The sequence below is a fragment of the Ciconia boyciana genome, chromosome 10 (genome assembly GCF_034638445.1).
Source record: "Ciconia boyciana chromosome 10, ASM3463844v1, whole genome shotgun sequence".
In the NCBI taxonomy this organism is placed as follows: domain Eukaryota; kingdom Metazoa; phylum Chordata; class Aves; order Ciconiiformes; family Ciconiidae; genus Ciconia; species Ciconia boyciana.
In genome coordinates this window covers 36,675,631-36,681,630 of record NC_132943.1, presented here as the reverse complement: position 1 = coordinate 36,681,630, position 6,000 = coordinate 36,675,631, and the positions used below count along the sequence as shown (strand labels likewise).

Below are 6,000 nucleotides of genomic sequence, written 5' to 3'. Positions count from 1 at the left end.
CGACCGGCCCCGGGGCAGCGGCACACCCCACACGCCGCGCTGCCGGTCGCGGCGCCTCCCAAGGCGGCCTGGGCCCGACTCGGCTCCGACAGCCCCGAGGCGCGGGGGGGCTGCGGCCGGGAGCCAGGTCGGCGTAGCCCCTGCTGGGCGTGACGCTGCAGCCAGCGATGGCGTCACCGAAGGCCACTGTGACTTCATGGCTGCGCCTTCCCCAACGCCCGCGCTGCCGGCCGCCTCCCGCCAGAGCCCCGCCGGGCTGCCCGCCACCCGCCCCAGCGACCGCCCCTCGCGCGCGGCCGCGACAGCGCCCCCTGCCGAGTGCCGCGGGGCGCGCCCCTTCCGCCGCCGCGGGGCGCCGGTGCCAGCGGCGCCGCCTCCCTCCGCCCCTCCGTGCCGGCCGGCGGCGGGAGGCAGGGGGAGCCCGGGAGCAGCAGCGGCGGCCCGGCCCGGCGGGCAGCGAGCCCGGCAGGCAGGCGGGGTCCCCCGCCCGCCCGCGCTGACGTCAGGAAACTTTCTCCGCGGCTGAGGCGGGAGCGGGCCGGAGCGGGCGCCGTGTGCCGGCGCGGCGAGGCAGCGGGACGGCCTCCATCACCTCGGCAGGTACGCGGCGCTCCTCTCTGGGGGGCGGCGCGGGGCCCCGGCCACCGGGGGGCAGGTTGCATGCGCGGCAGGGTCCTGAGGCGGTGGCGCGGGCTCCTCACCGTCCCTCCGGGGCAAGAGGGCAGCCGGGGACGGGCGCAGCCGCCCGTTCCCCGCGGGTCCCGAGGTGCGGTTGGCGAGCGGCAGCGGCGAGGGAGGTCTGGACGCCTGTTGATCGCCGCGGCGGCAGCGCTGCCCCGGGCTTAGCCGCCCAGCCGCTGCCCTTGCCTGGAAACTTCGCAGCCGGCGGGTGAGCCGGCGAGGCGGGCGGGCCGGGGCCGGGGCCGGGGCCGCCACCGCGGGGTGGGGCGGGCGGGGGGGGGCAGGGGTGAGTAACGGGGCTCGTTCCCGGAGGCGAGCGGAGCGGGGCTGGCGGCGGGGCAGCCTCGCCCGCCTGTCGAGGCTTGTCTGTTTGGCAGGTCTGACCTGCGGGAAGCGGCAGCGCCCGTGGGTGGCTGGTGGGGCGTACCTGGCCGTCGCCTCGGTGTCGGTGCTCCGGAGACTAACGGCGCGGTGCGAAACTTGCGGTGGGCGCAGCTTGCAGCGGCTTTCTCCTCTAAGTTCAAAACCGCCAGGACTTAGGGGTTTTAGACACGCGATATGCCACGGTTTAGGGCTTTGAGAATTTCGAGTAGCTGAAAATAATCAAATGCCTTTCATTCTGTTTTGGTTTTTTTTTTTTTCCTTACTAAGTACAGCAAAGCCATCATCTGGGACAAGGTTTTGTTTTTCTTCTGAGGGCTTAGCCGTGGCAGCTCGGCAGTGTCGGGAGGCCGGCCGAGCTCGCCGCGGAGGCTGATGAACGCACAATTGTTTTACAAGGGAGGATCTCTCCTCCTCGTAGACAAACCCAAACCGCCAAGTTAATTTTAACTCCGTGGAGCACCCGGGTGTTGGGAGGGTGGAGTACTGGAGTAGTTTGTCGGACCGTCATGTGAATAGAAACCTGAAATCCGAGGAAGGGCTGCAGTCGCTGGTGTGAAGTCGGGCGAGGGAGATTCAGGGAGAAGTTTTCAGTTTAAGGGGGTCTGAAAGTTGTGTGGTAGCTCTCTGGAGCAATATGGAAAAGTATGTTGCGCCTTTAATTTCACCATCCTTGTCATTTATTGAAAGGCACCGGGAGTCAAGCAAAGACCTGTAAAGGTTAATTGTATTCTTCATAGAAAGGAATTTGCCCCCTTCCAAAGAGCTAGATTTCTGGGGTCTCTTTTGAACTGAAGACAGTCATTACATTTCTAATTTAAATACCATGCAACTCTCACTTTTTAAATTTTCACTTCCTGCAGTTGCATTGCAGTTGCAAGTTTTTAAAAAGTCATCTTTATGTAGACATAACTAAAAAGATGTTAAAAAACCCTAATAAACTGGAAAGCAAGCCGTACATGAAGGTGATTATGAAGGTGCTTTGAACGTCTGTAGATACATATATTTGCTCTGCTCAGTATAGATATAAATAAGCATCCATTTTTACATTTTATGTGAATAACTATGAACCTGTCCTTTTAGAAAGACTTTTTCTGTGATTTTCTTCTCCTGCATGTTAGACTAACTTATAACTGTATTCGTACCTTTCAATTGTTGTAATGATAAGCAATACTTCAGAGCTTCAAACCTCTGCCACTTATGATGATAACCAAAATAAGACAAAATAATTCACCTGAGGGGAAAAAAAAAATCTTTTTGAAGGTCAAGCTTCTATTTTTATGGGAATTTCAAAATGAACAGAAAAGTTTACCTCATAACTATAGATTTGCTTAATTGATTTGTTGTGTAGTAGTATGTCAGGGACAACCTCTGATATTTGGAGGTTATCCACGTGCGCTCAGGGAAAGGAACAACAAAGTAGTGGGAAAAAGAGGATGATCATTTCCTGATCTTTAGCCTTACGCTTTTTGATACACATTTTATTTTTAAGTGTATGGATGCGTTAGTGATTATAGGCCTCCTTAAAGGCATATATTTACATGAAGAGGTTGAATAGAGCAAGTGATTTATGGATTAAAAGCCTAGGCATTACGGCACAGTGTCGAAGGATGCAAGGGAGCAGTTTGGTTTGTGCTTTTAACAGCGCTACAGTGGCAGGGATATCAGTGAAAAGAGACTGGAAATAAGCAGAAGCAAGTACAAATCAGGTTGCCTTAGAAGTAAGGATGATAGTCTTAAATGTGATCCAGCTAGCATTGGGCGTGTCTTGGGAGTAATGAGTACAGAAATTAAGACATGATTTTGATGCCAGAAAAAAAAGGAGAAAATGCTAGATTGCAACAGTGAACTACAGTATGATGTTCTGTGTAAAGAATTTTAAATCACATGGGAAAATGCAAAACTGATAGTAGATGACTGGAAAGGAGGAAGATGTAGTTAACAAGAGTGGACAATGAGAGTGGTTATACACAAACTAACAGTTGGCACTGCCTCTTTAGTCTTTGGCGACAACTTTGTAATCTTTTCAAGGTGTTTGTAGAGTTCAAAGACTGTGCATCTACTGCTCTGCAAAATATTCACCTGATGTAACGTTTCAGAATTTCCTTTACAAGCTCATTAAAATAATTTGTTAGTCTCTTGCCTGTAGACAAGGTTACATCTCATGGTTCAGTAGCAGTGTGTCTGCATGAGTGTGTTCATACAGCATTCATAAATATTACTGGATGCCCTAAAAATCATAATCAAAAGACATATGAAGAACTTGAGAGGTCAAATACAATAAACTGGCATTTGTATTATGATTATAGAATTAGTTTTTCTCTTGATATAATCCCTCAAGAGCATATTGCTTGAACATGTCATAAGAAAATAATTAGAACTACCACATGAAATAATTAAAGGCCAACTTCAGCTTGAACTGGGGGACTAACATAGCTTGAAAGAGAACAAAAAAATGAACTACCTTATCCTTGAATTGCTGATATATCTAATATGACTTGCAGCAGAATTCTAATTCTGTCAGTTTTTTCAAGAGAGGGAGTAGAGCACTGAAAGCTGAAAGGTCCACCAGGTTCACTTCACAAAAATTGCTTCTCCCTTAGAATTTTTGGTTATTGTCAACGGTGAAATGCATGGCAGAGGTTGAGGCTGCGTTTCAAGTAAATTGGCTCTCGAGACAAAAAATCCTGAATTAATGACTCTATAGAGTTGTTACCTAAGAATATGCTAATTAGGTGCAAATAAATATTTTCCCCATCCCCTTTTTTGCCTTACTATAATCTGATTTTTGAAGGGACAAGCGTCTTTAGTGAATCAGTTTGTATCCCAGAACAGAACAACCGATACTGTCCCTCTTAGAACACATCATGCCTCTGCATAGCTGCCTAACAACGTTCTCTTCGGTTGTCTTACCTTCAATATGTAACTTTGCATATAGATGTATTTGTTAATATCCTTGTTCCCCACGGAAGTCAGTTCCTTCCCAGTATCTCCTAAATCCCTGAGAACACAACCCTGGCTTTTTTCATGCAGTTAGTCTCACTACTCCACTGTCAGTGCTTCACTGAAGATGCCCCATGACTTAAATGCTACATCAAACTGTTTTGTGGATTTGCTGTTGTGGAATAGCCAACTATTACCATTTAATATGTAGCCTTAATCTGGGTTTACACTCATGGCCTGTGGTGGTTGGAGGAAGGAGGTATTACATTTACTCAATTACTTGTCATTTTGTGGTCTATCCTCAAGGCATATACCTGTGACCTAGCAGGAATGGCAGAATGCAGTAGTAGCACTACCGTGAGTTATTGCCCACCCTTTTAGTCTTAGATATGCAAGTGTAGACCTTGTCTGTGCCATTTCATTTGCCCAGGGGCGCTGAAAGAACTCTGGGAATGGTCAGTAGTAGCTCTTCAGTCTTAAAAATGCTTTCTACCTGGGCTGCAGCTACATCTCATCTAATAAGCAGAAGGTCACCTGAAATGCCTCCTCTTGCTGTGTGGTTTCAAAACATGTTTGTTACATTAAACTGAACTTCAAGGGAAGGAAGTGGTGTTACCGCATAGATTTTATCCAGGATTGCAATAGAGAATTTATCCAACTGGAAACTCATCATGAATTCCCAGGGAAGAATTTACACTTTCATTCCTCCTCCCCTCTGCTGGTTTAAGCAGATGTTCTAATCACTGAGCTAAGAGGGTGCTCTGGATTAAAATACTATCATTTCCTCAGGTTGAAATTACTTACTTTTTGGGGGTGTAATTACATTAGGCAAAGAAAGAGAGAATGTAGAATTTTGGAGCTTAATGAAACAAACATTTCTGTAGAAGAGACAAGACCTGAGTTTCCAACAGCCATATAAGTAGTAAGCTTTCACTGGAGCAAGCAGCAGAACCCAGGCTTTATAACGCCTATGGTTTCACACAGGCTACTTGATAACGTGGCAAAGTAGTACTGGAAAGCCCCTTAGATTAAGATACTGGATTTCTTTAACTTCTGCAAAACTCTTTTCTATTTTGAAGGGCAGGCATTGAGAAATTCTGTTTATTATTTTAATTCCGGAGTCTGACCTACTCAGCTTATTAGTATGTATTGTATATTCTACTCACTTTGTTAGTACTGCATATATTTTATGTCTAACTCTGAGCTTGCATATTCAGGTTTTATTCTGAGAATTGAGCTGGGCTTTCTCCATTTTCTATCTCACTTGCAGTTATAAAGGTTCAGAAACATCTGTGCAGCCAAATGGTTTTCAGTTTATTTTGTCAGCGATACCTGTTCAACACCATTGCCTTGCATGAGTTTGCACAAGTGTAACTTGGTAAACAATTATCTTAATAATGCACTGGGTGGAGCAGAGACTGCAGCTGGCTCAATCTGACTTTTTTTAGCTCTATGGAACTAAGAAGTTGCTAAAATTTGGGGGTTTTTTGTCACCAGAAAGTAGAACTGTAATCTGTGGAAATTCTTTAGATGTTCTGGTTAGTCCTGTGTTGTAGAGAGGTCTTGACCAGTGCAAGTAAATAATACTTTTATTTTGAAAAATGTATGACTTTTAAGGCAAATCTTTTGGCATTTGAAAGTGTCTGATGGCTGTTTCTAGCATGCTGTGTTGCTTTAATGGAGCAGGGTATGTGGGTAGTCCAGTTCTTGGGAATAGATACGGATAGAAGAGCCCAATCTCCAAGGTGCTTCGATCTTCTCATAATCCCTAAAATAACATGAAAACTTTAAAACTGCATTCAAATTCCTACTTCTTATGTTTAGACAAAATGAAATCGTTTTTTGAGGACTGCTGGATTCTCTGAAACTATTCAAGATTTTTAATGTCATTTTTTTCATTCTTTCTCTGCTCTCTCCATCCCCCTAGTTTTAATGGGGGCAGTCGTGGACAAAGGCAAAATGCAGTAGTAACACGGTGTGCAAAACAGAATCCTG

At 46.9% G+C, this 6,000-nt stretch overlaps 1 protein-coding gene across 10 annotated transcripts in view; it reads left to right on the top strand.

Annotated features, from left to right (window-relative positions):
* Window positions 1–384: 384 nt before the first annotated feature.
* The window catches only part of GULP1 (GULP PTB domain containing engulfment adaptor 1), a 167,307-nt gene continuing 161,691 nt past the window's right edge, over window positions 385–6,000 (top strand). For 2 of the 10 annotated variants that reach the window (XM_072873847.1, XM_072873846.1), the window contains exon 1: window positions 390–600. The gene's annotated coding sequence lies outside the window, so the exon portion shown is untranslated. Of the gene's footprint in view, window positions 601–695; window positions 890–1,030; window positions 1,167–6,000 lie in introns of those variants that run through there. The other 8 variants (XM_072873848.1, XM_072873849.1, XM_072873851.1 and 5 more) reach the window with 8 other exon arrangements.